This window comes from Anser brachyrhynchus (genome assembly GCF_964034855.1).
Source record: "Anser brachyrhynchus genome assembly, chromosome: 5".
Lineage (NCBI taxonomy): Eukaryota > Metazoa > Chordata > Aves > Anseriformes > Anatidae > Anser > Anser brachyrhynchus.
The window spans coordinates 53,373,730-53,390,035 of record NC_137699.1 but is presented as its reverse complement, the minus strand read 5'-3'; the positions used below and the strand labels follow the sequence as shown (position 1 = coordinate 53,390,035).

The following is a 16,306-nucleotide window of genomic DNA, read 5'->3' as shown; positions in this document are numbered from 1 at the left end:
GTCACTGCGAGCTGGCATAAAATAGCTCTGGGAAGTCCTCGGTGTGCATTCACAACACACCCCCTGGAATTCCTGTGCTTTGTTGCATACCCCAAAGTGCCACAGTTCCCAGTGCTCTGTTTGTTCAGGCAGGGCCATTTTTTGGCTTCCCCCCAAGCTGGAGACCACAGAGCAATTCATGAGCAAGGCGCTGCTGAAACGGAGACTGGAGCTGCCTCGGTCTCAGTAATGAGCTGTGTCGAGGACGGCTGCATTTTGAATCGTATTGTGAGCTGTATTTCGAGGCTTCCCAGGTAGGATCATGGGCTGTGTTTGAGGAGTCATTGCTGTAGTGGATAGGAGCGCACACACACCTCTAGCTTTTATTTCCCGCTCTGCCTGGAGGCTCACTGTGTGATCATTCCCAAGTTACTGTTTTTCTGCCTAGATTCTCCCAGTTGGAAAATGGCAATCTTTCAGAGTGTAGTTTACTGATATTTTTGATTGCTGTTTTGTTATTCTTTATGAATTCCCTCACTGACGACGAAGCTCAGGAGTGGAACCACTGCCCTTGACCTGAGGTTCCATATATAAAAGGTTGCCCTTGTTGCTACCTGGGAGCAGTAACGTGTGTCTGTCCTCTGTGGAGCAATTTCAGAATGGATCTGGGCTTTGATTTAGGCACTGTTCACCAAGATCACAGGGCAGTTTGAGAACTGGCCACTCAGGAGGTTTCATATCAAAATAACTCATTTTTAATTTGGATAATTTGAACAGTTGTCCTTGTGCTTAATGACCCAAATAAATCAGTTGAATATCTTCTGCTGTATATCAGCTATTCAAAACATATCAAGTTGGTTTGTTTTTTTTTGGGGGGCTTGTTTGATTTGTTTTTGTTTTGTTTTGTTCTGTTCTTGTTAAGGCATTGAATTACTCCTATTCCCTCTGAAGTCCGTTGAAGTTTTACCAACTGATTCTCAAAATCAGTATTTGTATTGATGGATGAAATTGAAGAAGCCAGGTATGGAAATGCAGAATTTGCTTGCAAACAACACAAGACAGAAGAAGTGTTGATCAGTTTGGGGTACTGAACCTGCAACCCTTAAGACAATTAAAGCAACCAATACTCACAGATACTCTGCAGCTCAAAAAAAGCAGTCTCATATCCCTCAAGCTGAGCTCCTTGAATGTGCAATGAACAGATTTTTTCACTCGTTCTGCATACATTAGAATTTATTAGCATTCATAGGACAGATTGCTTAGAAATGTGATTAAATTGCATTTGATCAATGACCAGTCTTTGACCCAGAGTCTGGAAACTCCACCTTCAAGTGCAGTTTGGGTCAAAAGCAAGGAGTTTAATGCGGTGAACCTTAACAGCCAAAGGACATACTGCTGCTACCCAAGCCAACTGTGATCACTATGCCTGAAAGCATAGCAGTTGGGAATTAAACACAGAGCTATAAGTCTTTGTGGAGGAAATTAGGCTTTGCCTTCTCATTATGTGTCTGATCACTAAACCCTTCTGTTCCTCATTTGTTTTCTAAGTGTTTTGTTTTCCTTACTTGAGGAGATACTGAGAATAGATAAATATTATGAGAACAGCAGCAAAAAGATGCGTGTGCATGTAGATAACATAGCCCCAGACCCACAGATACACACAAACAGATGAGAGCAAGGTAAAGCATTTCTTTCATAGAACAAAATCCATGCTAGGCAGTTTTATAGTGATCTGACATGAACGCTGCTTGTTCCAATGGCTTTTAGCATTCTACATGAACAACACAAACAAAATACATCAAGTCTTTGGCAAGATGCTTAGAAGAATAGTTTTACAACACAGTCAAAACCAAACGGGCATCTCCTCATTTAAGCTGATTTGTCAAGGAACACAGGCATGTGTTGGGCAGCAGCTGAAGCCCCGCTGACTGCACCAGGCCTTCTGACACACTTTGGTGTTAAGGCAGCACTTAATGCAAAATCCTAAGGAGCCAGCCCAGTGCAGGCAAAATCACATGCTACGTCAAGAGTACCATCAGAGGGGTCGATAAGCGGAAATCCTGCTGCCTCTAGACATACTGGGAAGAGTCAGATACGGAATGAAATGTTCTGCTGCAACATCAGAGACCTAATTTCTCCTGGTAATGGAACTATGAGTTCCTCATATCCTTTAATCCTGTTATTATGAAGCACCTCCTACTGCTTTAGCCATACCCTCCGGTGCACATTCCTGTGCCCTGTGTCATATGTCATGGGAAGTGTTTGTACAGAACACCAGGACAGCCCTGCATATGGTGTAAATCAGCATAGCTCAACCACAGCTCTGTGCGTGATAACCAGGATGCACACACAGACAGCACACTGCTACAAGTTTTTCCTTTCATCCTTATGCTCATGTTGTACACAAGGAGGACGGAAATATCATCGTCTTACAGCAACCAAATAACTCCCTTGCTTCTTTTGCTTCACAATTTGCTACCATAGGAATTCTAATGCAAGGGCCCTAAGGAGACCATATGGGTGGTAAGCATTTCTTATGTGTGGCACGTACAGAAAGAACGTATTTTCTTATCAGCTCGCGCACCAGCAGATCATGCAGAAATGATTTTTAAAAATTACTACTATTTTCCCTGCAGTAACAGAAACAGAACAATAAGTAGCAACCCTTGAATGATTTCTGTCTATCCTACAGTGCATGGATCTTTTCCCCCTGTTTGGTCACAAGAGGAATAATAAAGCCATTAAAATGTACATTTCTTTTTAGAAAGTATTGTATTGATTTTATGTAACATCTGAATGCTTTGTGTTATATATTACATATAACCATATAATTTGTCTGTAACAAGAAACAGCCCAAAAGACTTGCTCACTGAGTTGTACAAATGAGCCTTTCCTCATCAGTGATCCAAAACATCATAAAATTGCCTGCTTTTTAGTTTGCTCTGAGAGGTGAAAAAGCTCGCGTACAGAAGCGTGTGCATTCCACAGAGAGAAAAGATGATTTTTTTTGTAGATAGAGCCTGTACTGAAAAAGAAAGGTCCAGTTTGAATCCATGCCTTTGTCCCTGGATCATTCAGCCCCATCAGTAGTCTGGAGATAACAACATTTTTTGATTAACCACGAAAACATTACTTTGATGGAACAAAGCAAGCAGCAGCCAACTCTGCTGTTACTCCACCCTTATTGAAGGACATGGAGCTGTAAACAGGTTGTTCAGATATTTTCTAATAGCTGAAAATAGAAGGCGCAGACAATAAAAGCAAGCTCCAACTTGAAAAATTCTTCCCCCAGATAATCAGCATAGGAAGGTCTTGCAGCAAAAGGGTATAGATGGCGTTCCAAAAACAGGGAGATGGGAAATTTACTAGATCTGAAACCTTTCTGACTGAGCAACGAAGGAGGTAACACTGCCAGCTATACCAAGCCTTCAGACATGCTTTTAATAAAAGACATATCTGGGGACCAAGTGACCTTTCAGGAAGGAAAAAATAGGGGGAAAAAGAGAAGTTACATGAGTCTATGTGGACGACTTAGCGAGGTCTCTTTCACAGGGACAGGGAGCATGGAAGTGCAGACGATGCACGGCTTAGGACCCCCAGAGAATCCTGACCCCAATGGGCAGCTCCTGGGTAGCTGTGTCCCTTGCATGACTGGCCCAGCACTAGCAGGCTGCTAGTAACCACATTTTCAGTGGATTCCAGTCAAGTACAGTGTCTTCATGAAATATGCAGGGAACAACATTTTCTGCTAAGGGAATGTGCATATTGTCAGTCTATTTAGAGAAGTAGGGCATTTAAAGAAGGTCAAGGGTATCACACTCCTCCATCCAGTGATTTTGTGCCTTCTCTTTCACATTCTCTGGGTGAAGTTGAGAAGAAACGCGTGATCATTTCCTTTCACAAAGCAGAGGAGGGCTTTGGCCAAGGGCTGCTATCTGCCACCATAGAATATCTTCAAGCCTCTCTCAATTGGTTTGGGGATGCTGCAGAGCTCGTCTGGTTGACTCCAGAGAGGCTTGTAGCCTCATACAGGACCTGCCTAGGTGCCATGAATGCAGAATGAAAGGAATTCTGAGCAGATGCAGGTTGCTTCCCCTATTACGGAGCGACATTACTGCAGACTGTTATATCTTCTGGTTGCCTAACTCTGGCTGAAGTTCATGACTAACAGTATTTTACAGAGTCCCAAGTGCGTTAGGTGCCTGCCTTCCAGCCATCTCAGTGAGGGCTCAGTGTCTGACGTGCTTCAGCATCCGGGAAATTCCCACTGGCTGCATACGCCTGTAGACCTGTGCAAATCCAGATTTCAACACTTGTTGACTTAAATCATAGGATCCTGAACATAAAGAATTAGTACCTAACTTGAAAAAGAAAAAGAAAAAAAGAAAAAGAAAAAGAAAAAGAAAAAGAAAAAGAAAAAGAAAAAGAAAAAGAAAAAGAAAAAGAAAAAGAAAAAGAAAAAGAAAAAGAAAAAGAAAAAGAAAAAGAAAAAGAAAAAGAAAAAGAAAAAGAAAAAGAAACAAAGAAAAAGAAAAAGAAAAAGAAAAAGAAAAAAAGAAAAAGAAAAAGAAAAAGAAAAAGAAAAAGAAAAAGAAAAAGAAAAAGAAAAAGAAAAAGAAAAAGAAAAAGAAAAAGAAAAAGAAAAAGAAAAAGAAAAAAGGCATTCAGACAGAGTTATTTTGCTGTAATGCAAAACTATTGCATGCTGTATATCCATTATGATTTATGACTAGATCTGATGTAGCTCAAAAAGCTAAAATAGATGTGGCACTCACAAAGCAACTCAGCAACGCAGCAGTGAAAAGCAAAAAGTGGCAGCTGCAAGGACAGTCCAAGACAGACACAAACTCTAGGTGTTGCACAGAATTGCACTGTAAATTGAGAGCTGTATTTATGATGTTTAAATCATGAGCAATTTTATCTATTGCTGTAGCTTATGTGTGTTTAAAGTGATTTCCACCTTTGGCTCTTCACTGGCCTCCCCCTTGGCCGCAGCATTTTCTGTGGGGACCTGAGGGGTGCCAGGGGCTGGTGGCCTTGGCTGTTGCAGGCAGGAGACAAAGCCCAGAGCAAAGGGGTTTCCCAGCAGCGCCCTGCCACCTGCCCTGGGCACGTGGCACGGGGCAGCGATGGTCTGACACCTTCTGATAGCCACAGCCCCCGTGGCCAAGCCATCCCCGCGAGGGGGAGGTGAAGCAAGGAGGTCTTGAACTAACTTCAGCGAGTGTATGTCAAAATTAGCAGCCTGAATTACACCCAGAGATAACCGGGAGGCCACGGGATCGCGCTGCTATTCCTGGATGCCCCTGGGGCCTGCTGCAGTAAGCCCAGCCAGAGGCGAGCAGGGCCTGGTTCACCGTACCAGTATCTGGGTCAGGGGCAGAAGGAAATCCCCCCTGAGCAACGTCAGCAGCGAGCCAGGCATCGCTGCTCCTGATGCTTTGGCTGCTCATCAGCTGCCGAGGACCCAGGGCTGTTTATAAACTCGGGCCCTGTTTCATGCAGCCCAGGCAATGCTCTGTGAACAGCCAGCATTTATCCCTTGACAGGGTCGCTCTGAGTTCAAGGCTTGCCTGGGGGTGCTCCGGGGTGGGGTGTCTCCACACAGCACCGGAGGAGATGGCCGGCCTGCTGGCAATACAGGAATACTGGGGCCACGCTGAGCTTTCCCGCATGGAGCTCCAGCAGGTACAACCGCTTTTGAAAGCAGTCTTTGTAGAGGTGCCCAGCAACACATAGCCCACCGTTATTGGGTGTCTTTGGTATCTGATGTGGCAGAGCTAAAGGACTGGATCTAGGTCAAGTATGATTTTTTTTTTTTCTCTTACACACCTAGCCTCTTTATGCAACACGTATACAGCGTGTTGCTCTCCTGTGGATCTCAATTCAGGTTTCACCTTGGATTCTTTGCCTCAGTTTGTCTTTGGTAATGTCTAAAGGCTGCTGCCGTAAAACAGCTGCCACGTGAGCTGTATCAAATGATATCTTTATTAGCCTCCATTCTAGCTTGCTGGCGATGGGCAACTGCTTGTCCAGAGTGTTGTCCTCACAAGGTGGCAGCCACGGAGAGCCTTGCCCTGCTCCACGCCTCTCCGTCAAATCAAGCAGCACTGGCGGCTGGCTTCTCTGGCAGCTCTAGGAGAAGATTTCCTGACTATCTCGGCTGAAGAGCCTGTCTACCAGCAAAATGCTGCGTGCACACGTACTTCACGTCGCATGACTCCATCTCCTGGCAACCAGGGGTAAATAAAGCCAGGCGGTGTTCGGAGGTCTTGGGATCACTTTTACGCTTGTCCCGCTACGCGGGGCGTGTGTGTCCCCTGGCTGTGACAGCGGCTTCCTAGGGACTTCTGTGAGCGCTCACCGGAGGGCTTGGATATCTTCGCCACGAGCCCCTCGCTGGCTGGGACAGCCTGGCACTGCCAGACCTCTTGCTGTGACAACTGCTGTACACCATGAGGGGTGCTTGCCCCATACCTGCATGGCTTTCACCTTTGATGCCTTAAGGAAGGTTGGTTCTGGTCAGGGGTTAAGGGGCACTCTGGAAGTTGAAGATCTGGATTCAATTTCCTCATAACGTGTCAACCATGTATTAAAGGTGCTTGCAACGTGCAAGGCAAGATCTTGGAGTATGTGGTCTAATTTCGGCATTTAGTCTCTCCTTGCCCCTGTTTCCATCAGTAAAATGGGGAGACAGTCCTTCCCTACGCCACAGCACTCCAATATTTTTCCAATGCAAGCAATAAAGACACCCAGAATTTCTCTTTTTGATTTATCAAATAAAATCTAATTCATTTTGGAGAAGAACATCTGATAAGACTTTAAAATACAAGCAATAGTAACAAATACTGATAATAATGAAAATATAGAAACTACTAAAACAGACAGTGGTCACATGCAGCAGTTCACTATAACTAGGCAAAAGGCTTCTAGAAATGGAAAAATTCCTCCTTTACTCTGATGACTCTTGCCCTTTAAAAAACAGCCAGATGAGACTCTTTCTACCCACAGGGCTCTCCTGCAGTGACAGCTACATTAACCTTTGCTGACAAGCACTTCTCTTTGCTTGTAAAATCAGCTTAGTGAGTGCAAAATTCTTCCAGACTTTAAAATGGTTACTATCAAATTGAGATACGCTACATGCAAAACAAAACAACCTCATGCCTTACAATTACTCTTGTGTTGTTAGCACTGCTCTGAGATCACTTGATGTGCTAATACATGATGATGGCTGGGCATCTGTCTGTTTTGGCTAATACTGCAGAATTTATTTGAATGTAGGAGAAGTTTTTTTTTTGCCGCATTTCTCTCCCTGGGCATTTTCATGTGCTTATCACCACATTGTCTGCACAAGGAGCAGCACAACAGAGGAGCAGTAATATATGCTTGGATTATTTGTCTGTTGCTTTTAGAACAATGCTTCAAAATTACATGTAAAGCCAATCCACTCCCTCATGCACATGGGCACGGTCTCTTCCTGTCGTCCTTTTTCCCCATATTAATTTCACGTCCTTCTTGCTTATGAGTCTGAGCTGTCCTTTATATGCGAGAAATTCCTCCCGTGCAAGCAGGGCTCTTCTGGGTTTTTGGGAGGCTCCTCCTGGCATGTCACAGCACCGAGCCTTTGAAACTGGGTCACGGGAGCTTTTCCACCTTGTCAGAGCCAAGCTTTTTACATTGCCTTGGGCAATTTAAAAGACTTTGTAACCCCTTGGATTGAATATAAACCATACGGCAGACACGATTTTGATGCAGTCAGTAATTTCCGATTCCATAATATTTCTGTGACATTTATAATTGCTGACCGGAAATCTCCAAGACTGGGAACTTGTTATAAAATGCATGCCAGGCTCCCAGTCTACTCCATCCATCTCAAAAATATATCATGTCCAGGAGATTAGATCTCAGCAAGCTACAGTAATATAATACTTTACTGAAAAGATAAAAAATGCTTGAAATTACCTTTTGGGTAATTGGCTAATTTTGCAGGATAAATACAATACATTTTTATACTATCTTTCCTTTAAGGCTCCACTGCTAATCCATGACATTTATTGCAAAACTCCTACTGAGCTCAAAGACGCAAGCTTGGCTTGTAAACTTGCCTTTTCACCATATTTGGTGGGTCTGGAAATGTCCAAGACAAATAAATGACTGCTAAAACATTAATGTAAAATATTGAATTGAGTGTGAGAAAGGAGCAAAAGGATGCAAAAGCATCAGGAAATGACTTAGCTGCAAGCACAAATGCAAATAAACTCAAGTTGCTTTTTTAATAGCTTCCAAGTTAAATTGTTATTATTTGCATTACACTAGGATGTTGGACTCCTTGTCTTCTTTGTGGAGTTGCAAAGTCAGCTGGAAAATCAGGCAAAGAATGCTGAGTTTCTAATAAGCTCATTGTGTGCACTTACTATTAACAGGTGAAATTTTTGGAGCTGACCTGGTCTTCTTCTACGTGACAAAATTTAATTGTATAGCACAGCTCATTAGGAAAGAGGTCCGTGAACTCTTGCTGAAACTGAGTACCTTGTGAAGTGTATTTAGGAAAATTTGCTTCATGGGTCTTAGTAGGAAAGTGATTTTCTGTCTCCTACATGCCCACATAAAGGACTGCAACATCTCATTTAATGCAGGTAATGTTCCATTATTTTGACAATGAACAAGAAAAGGAATCCAAACTAAATACAGCTGTGAGAAATCAGGCCTGCCAGCACAATCTGAGGCTGTGTAAGTCAATAGTAGAACAACCCCTGCTTCATTTGGGCCAGGATTTCAGGCAGGATGCTTTGTCCCCAGAGACGTGGATTGCCATACCCCTGTAAAACATTACAGACCAGGCCAGGCAGCGCTGGCAGGGATGTGCTGCAGGCTGCAGGAGCCTCTCCAGCCCAGCCAGCAGCTCTGCTGAATGAGCTGGTGGGGATGGGATGCAGGAACCACATCGCCTGTCCCTGGGTCAGCGGGCGCTGGGAGGGGTGGGAGGTAACCCTTCCCAGGTGCTCAGGGCTGAGGTAGCAAAAGGGGGCACTGGGGATGATAAATGGTTCCAGTTAATGAAATTAATGAGACCTTGAATGCCAACAAGTGTGATTTTATTTTCCCCTGGTATCTCTGCCCATTTAGCAACCTCGCATTAACAAAACGTCTACTAGTGATCAGCTACAAGCTCTAAGGCTTCTTTCTAAATAGTACATCCCTTTACTAGGAAGAGAGATTGCTTAAAATGAGTATTTCACTCATGTCCTTCCTGGGTACCTGTCTACTCCTTTCAAACTCAAAATAAATATCAGCTGTTCTGCTGCCAGACATTCCCAAGCCTCTTCTCTGTACTAATCTTGCTTAGGCTCTAAAGCCTTCTGGCTGAAGCCTAGCTTTATTTTATACTTTGTCAAATTTTGAGCAATTTTTTTTTGTTGTTGTTCAGCACCAACAAATAAATCTGCTAATTGCCACAGACAGCAGTCACTTTGGGAACGGTTTTTATTTGATTTTGGTTGGTTTGCACCTAAATTGCTACAAATAATAAAACACAATTTCAGTTTCTCAGCTTTGCCAGATGCTGATGTGTCTACTTCCCAGCTTCAGTTTCAAATAAGACTAATCAAAGCATGTAAAGAAACCCCGGTATCAGAATAGTTCAGAAAAGGAACACAATTTAAAACTGTGGCCAGAATGTATGGATTATAAAGTCTGAAAGAGGATGGGGATACACTACTTTTTTTCTACACCTAAACACTTAGCATTCACTTGTCCAATTTTGCTGGTTTAATTTCTATAACTCTTAGGACTTTGACTATGCACAGTTTCTGGAAATTAACAAAACCTTAGATGGATAGTTGGGAAGTGGGGTAATTATTATTCCAATCTGATCTGAGATCTAAAAGAATTTCTAATTTATCTTATCAAGGTTTTCTGATGAGTAGTCATGAGGGAGATTTCAAAGGTCAGGAGAAATGAAATGCAGAATTAAATTCAAATTAATCAGAGGAAGACTCTAGACTGGCTTGTAGTTACATTGGTAAACACCAGCTATGGGCTCTATATATCACCATAAACACAGAAATGTGACCCAGAACTGAATTGCACAGAAGTGAACAAATTGTAAAATACAGAAAAAGCTCAGACCTTTGGTTGTAGAAGGAAAACGCAGAGCAGATAGTGGGGAGCAGCAAAGTGGTGAAGGTGAATTCTGGGCATACCCAGCCAATGCATAGGATTCACCAGAGCAACCTGGAAGCTGCTTTAATTTAACCCTGCCAAGGTTTCAAGCTCAGGGATTTGAAATGTGAACTGCAGAAAGTTTGGAAAATTTTGGTCAGAAGTTTGTCTGGCATGTATAGGCTCTGGTAGATGTATTTGCTTTATTTAATCCATATGTTTGCCCATTAAATAATTCAGAAGATGTTATATTAAACAGACATCAGAGAAAACTGATGGAAGTGCATTTGCTGAAGCAAGAGCTTGTATAATGAGACATTCCATAAAAGAAGCTGGACTTTTAAAGTCAGAACGGATTAAGGGCATGAATTCATGTGTCCCATGAGAACTTATTACTTATAAACTCGAAGGACATTCAGAGACCTTCAGAAAGAAGCAGGTCTCAAGCCTGAGTTTAATTTTAATATCATTGCAGTTGCAAATAAATTGTTTTTATAGTAGTTTCAATATAACTGAAGAAGAATTTGTCTGATCACCCAATTAACAGGATAGGTCTTTTGTAAGGAATGAAATGAGGAATTTATTAGGGATTATTTTATGTACTACTGAAGACAAAAAAGAAGAAAACAACCCATGTAGCTATAAAAACTGTGCCTTTCTTTTAAGACTACAGAAAAGATAATTTAAATTATGCCCAATACATTACTTTGAAAACACCAAACACATTTTCCCCTACCTGTGCAGTTTTTGTAACATAATCAGCTTGGACACTGATAACAGCCTCATCAGATTCATGGCTGATTTCACATTTTCATACAGTAATAATCGTATTATTATCACTCTAACTACCATGTTGCCAAGGCTGCAGGAAAATGGTAATTTGACTCCAAATAACACCTTCAGTAGTGCGTAAAAGAAAGAAACCCAAATCGGAAACTTTGCCATTAGTGCCCAGTTCCATATCAGGGTTTTGTTCACCAAACCTGGACCTGGGTGCAGCAAGGATGAGGACGAGGACAAAGATGAGGATGGCACAGGGCCTATGTTGCCAGCATCATGTGCCCAGATGCCCTTTGGCATTTTGTTGCACCCTCTGCTTTGCAAACTGAGCATCAGTGTGCTCACCTGCTGTAGTTCAACGTTATTCCTGCGCTGGACACGAGCTGTACAGGTGCATGCAAAATGCGATGCCTGCCCCTGCATACTGGACTGCCTTTGCTCATCTCAGGGGCAGCAAATATCACCCATCAAGCATGCGTGCTGCCAAGGAGACGCTTCTCTGCAACTCCAACAAGGTTTGACCACTCGTGCAAGGCAGGTGAAAGAAGATGACTGATCTGAGGTCTGGATCTGACTTGACTCTGCTAATGATGTAACACAGATTGCACACAGCTTTCATGAGTTGTCCACTTGTCACTAGTTGCTCATTTTTTGTGCAGTAACTGCTGTGTGTTGGGTTCATAGTCAAAGCCACGCAGGATCATAAGACCGGGTCTGATAAAGGGAAACATCAAGCTCTCTGAAGCACCAGTTTGCCCTCTCATCCTAATTCTCGTATTAAAACATGATGTAATTAGTTAACACAATGTTCTTCATTAGGAAGGTTTGAGCTCATTTATCAGCTGCAAACTAATTTCACTTTTTCTCACCGATGAATTTAAGATTTACTTAAGACTGGTAATGCTGTGACTGAAAGCAAGTCCCCCGCTTATTTAGGCAAAGGAATATTTGAAGTGTGCTGAAGCCTCGGTCCTGTTCCTTGCTGTATCAGGAATTCTGTGTTTCAGTTGTCAAAACAAATGTATAAAAGTTGCAGTTCTGAGATTTTTAAGCCTCTGGGTTTATTTTCATAAATAGCCTACTGTCTAAAGCACATTAATGATGTTGTGGGTAACCAGATTATCATCGAAAATGTTTCCTTAGTCTGTGTTCCCTTTGGCCAGCTGTCTCCATACAGATCTGCCACCTCTTGCCTTGTCCCGTAAGGTCTTGGTGAGCAGGGACAGTTTTCTGGAGATGAAAGCAGGAGACCTGCAGTCTTTTTACCTGCTACAAAGCGCAAGAACAGCAATGAGTGTGTGAAGCTGCTGAAAACCGGAGGCCTGGTACCTCCGAAGGCTTAACTCTTCTGTTTGTCCCAGGGATACTGAAGGAAAGGGCAGTTTAGCATAAAATAAAAATTTTTTTCCTCCCTCATTGCACCTCACTCCAGGCTTGGACCATACTTCTAGCCCATCCTGGTGACAAATTCACCTGTTCCCCTTATCCATCAAATCACTGTCATGGGTGAGGCTGATAATTGGGTTCTCTTTGTGATGCTGAGACGTGGACACGGGTTAATGAGAAAGCTGACTGAGGCCACCAACCCAATTTACACCAGCTATTTAGCAGCTGTCAAGAGGCAAAACTGCCCGTCACTGCCTGTCTTGCTTGGGTTTGTACCAGTAACCCGGAGACAAGGGCTCGTAGCTCATTACCGCCGGTCCCTCGAGCCACCCTGTTCCCCAGCACCAGGTGTCTCTTGCATTAGTGCCCAACAGAGGTGACCACGTGCCCAAAACCCTATGCTGGACGGTTTGTAAGGGTCCAACTGTCCCGCACTACTGACACCGTCCTGCACCCCAGAAGCGCTGAGGCAGCCTGCCCAGGGACAGTGACAGGTACGCTGGGGGGACAAGTGTCCCCTGTGTTGGCTCCTGCGTCCCTTTGCATCCCAGCGTGCTTCTGTATGGGAAAGGGGCTTCTTGTCTGCACTGTGTCCTAACAAAACCACTACGTGTGACCTTTACAGCACCTGGGGGACAGGGGCACCAAATTACCGACAGGTATAAAATCTGTGCACGGCAGCCGAGCCTGCTCCCACTTACCCCCAGAGAGAAATCAGCTCACCTGGTGAAATTAAAAGCCAGGCTTACCTGGCTAATGTATCTGATTAGTGTAAGGACTGCAAAGTAATCTGCCTCTGAGAAGATGCAAGGGAAGAATGAAGCACCAGCAGCCAAACGCACTACGGTTTTGGCTTCGATTTATCGGGAGTCTGATCCAGCTAGCACTCAGCAGCCAGGCTGTATTTACAAGCCCTGAAACAGCCTGCTCCTGGGGTAGAAATGGCGATAAATCACTACTTGAAGAAACAACGCATCAAAATATCCCACGCGGCTTCCCTTCTGCCTTCCCCATCTTTCAGCCTGGCGGTGCTGAGCCCTGCCCGGCCCAGCAGCGGGGAGGTGCGGGCAGGGCTGGTGCTGTTCCCGGCCCTCTGTAGGCCCCAGCTCCCCCAAGGCAGGGTCTCCTCCCAGACCCAGTGGCTTTTCCAGCCCATCAGGTCAGGTAAGTTGGGAGAACAAAGGCACGGTTGTGTGGGAAGGGGGAAGGGATGGCGGCCCACCTCGCCCTTGCCCCGACAGTAAGCGGAGACCTCTCAGGTGTTAAAGCTGGGCTTGAATCTCCTCCAAGGAACAGCCAGCGACGGTGGTGGCGAGGTGTAACAGAACATGTCTCTGAGAGCTTCTTGTATTGTTATAATTAATGATTATTATTAATTATTATTTAAATCTGCACAGCTGTTGCTTCCGTGGTCCCCAGGGCAGAGCAGGCTCCGCTTGCCCGTGCCGATAACGGTGAATTCAGAAAGGCTTCCTCCCCTCGTCCTGCCAAGGACAGCAGGCCTGTGCCTAGGAACTCTTTGCTCTTCCTTATCTGTGCAAGGGCAGCAGCAGCCCTTCTGTACAGCAAACTGTGCAAGATGTCAGTGTGCTCAGATACTGAGGGGTAGGAGAGTGGCGTCTCTGTATCTAGGTATCTGTGGCGTCAGATACCGCGAAGATGTGGTTCCAGGAGCGGCCGTCTGCAGACAGGCTCCTGGGATAAGCACACACCAAGTGCTCAAAGGGGCTGTCCCGTGCCCAGGTGGAGCAGGAGAGAGATGCTGATCCCTGCTGCCTGCTCCCCAGCCCCAGAGCTGCTGCGGGGGATGCTTTTATGATACCTGCCAGTGGAGGCAGATCTAAACCAGACCCCAGCCCTAAACTGCTGGGGGAGTGACCTCTCTTTTTCTCTCTCTTTCTACTACTTATGCAGGGTTTGCAGGGAAAAGTGCCTCCCAGTTCAGGTATTGTGGAAACTCCCTTTCCTGCAGCCTCTCCTTCAACATCCTCTGCAGGTCCCATAGCTACAGGCAAAGCAGAAGCATTACATACAGCTGTAGCTACTGGTTTTCTTGGTACAGAGAAATTCATTGCCTGGGAATATTTCTATAATCAAATATCCAAAGCCATAGTTGTTAAAATAATCATGGCTAAGATAAAGCTTTGGAAGCTTTATGGGCAGACCGGATCCAATCTCTTGCTGGTGGCAATGTGTATTTCTCCCTCACTGGCACTGCACCATTTGCCACCACCACACAGCATTTTCTGCTCTTGAGCCACTGGTTTACAGCTAGCTCAGTTTAGCAGCAGGCCAGTTACACCAGTCAGAGGAGAGCAGAAGTCCACAGCGCCCAGCTGGAAGCACAAACTGGGTTGCTCAGAGTCACCTGTAGGGCTGGCCCTCAGAGGTGATGCAGTTGGTGGTCCTGGCAATAGGGCAGACCTAAAGGACGTGGGATTGAACAGCAAGGAGCACACAGATGTAATAAATTTGCTTTGATTTGTGCTGTACTATGCTCTGTTCAGCTGCAACTTCAGTTTCCAGAGTTGTCATTTCTTGGAAATTTTCCACTTTTAATGAAGGCAAAGCAGGGAATATGGCAAATAGGTTTGAATTTGCAGGCATGACTGATCAGTTCTGCCTGCTATCAAAATTAACTTACAGCATGGTTTAAAGCAGTATCTGCAAAGTGGAACTCAAATTGGACCCCAAATTTGAATCCTCTTAAGGCTCAAGTTGGTCTGATCTGGAAATGATGGGAAGAGAGCAAAAGTATGGACATGGACACGGGGATCTTTGCTGCTCTGCCATTGTTCCTGACTCTGACAGATTATCTCCATGCCATTAAAAATGATCAGAGCCCTAAGGCAATTCATTCCTCACTTTCCAAATTTTACTTCTGCAGCAAGGAGAATTGCCCGAGCGATGATGTGAGCCTGCACGAGGGCACGGTTCAAAGCCAAACGCTCCAGCCTGCCTCCATAAACAACCGCCCAGCTGAAAAAGAGCGGCGAATACAAAGGCGCAGCAACCTGCTGGCTCGAGGAAAAATGCAAACCAAACTGGCATTGTTGTGAGCTGCCGAGAGCGGGGAAGGCTGTGCCAAACGGCATCATGCGAGTGACAAGCGCGCAGGAAATTTAATAAAATGCAGTGCCATGCTGAAGAGCAGCAGTGGCAGGAGCAGCCATCATGCTGAACCTTGCAATCGCAATCCTATTACCCCACCGCCACCTGGGGCTTCCCTTGGCTCCGGTGCTGAGAGAGTGGCTTTCTTCCTCCCATTTGTATTCAAATAGCGTCCCCGTTTGTAACTGCATCCCTGTCCTATAGCAGGCGGTGGACGTGGGAAGAATACAGAAAGCCAGGCAGAATCACCTGCTCACCAAGACCTGCTGCGGCTGCCGACCGCAGATCAGGCTGGGGAGATTGATTTGCCTGAGCAATTGGGGATATCGACAGCAAGGAGCACCAGTTATGAGGCTTAAAATTAGTCCTTCCTGCTCGGTTTGGGTTTGCAGACACATGCCACGCGCTGAGCAAGATGTGGGCATTCGCAAGGCTTCCCTTCCCTCAGCACCTCTGGCCTGAGGATCACGGACACCAGGAGGGTCACTGGTCCTGAACAAGGGGTGAGGGGCTTACAGCAGTACAGGAATCTGCAAATTATGGGGGATTTGTTATTTTCACATGCACAAGGAAAGGTAGATTGGAATTGTTTTTATCTGAATTTCAAGCATGATTTCCTGGAGGGCCTTGCATCCCAGAGCTGACATTTTGTGCATTGTAAAGATGAGGGGTCTTTGGAAAAACATGGGTCTGGCCTGGATTCAGCTGTCCTCAGAATTCAGAATTCAGATGTCCTCAGAGTCTTTGCTTCAGCACCAGCCCCATAAGCAGCTTGATCTCTAACCTTTGCTTCAGAAATAAAAGTTTCGGAAGTCGATAGTTATCAGGAATGGAAAGTGAGATGTAACCCCTGAAGACCTGTGACAGCAGATCAGTGACTTCAGCAACC

General features: G+C 44.9%; 1 long non-coding RNA gene across 1 annotated transcript; it reads left to right on the top strand.

Moving 5' to 3' along the window:
• The first annotated feature begins 12,834 nt into the window (after window positions 1–12,834).
• LOC308195711 lies at window positions 12,835–16,064 on the top strand. Its single transcript, XR_013951756.1, has 2 exons — window positions 12,835–13,470; window positions 15,194–16,064. It is a non-coding gene; the product is annotated as an uncharacterized lncRNA (long non-coding RNA).
• Window positions 16,065–16,306: the final 242 nt, after the last annotated feature.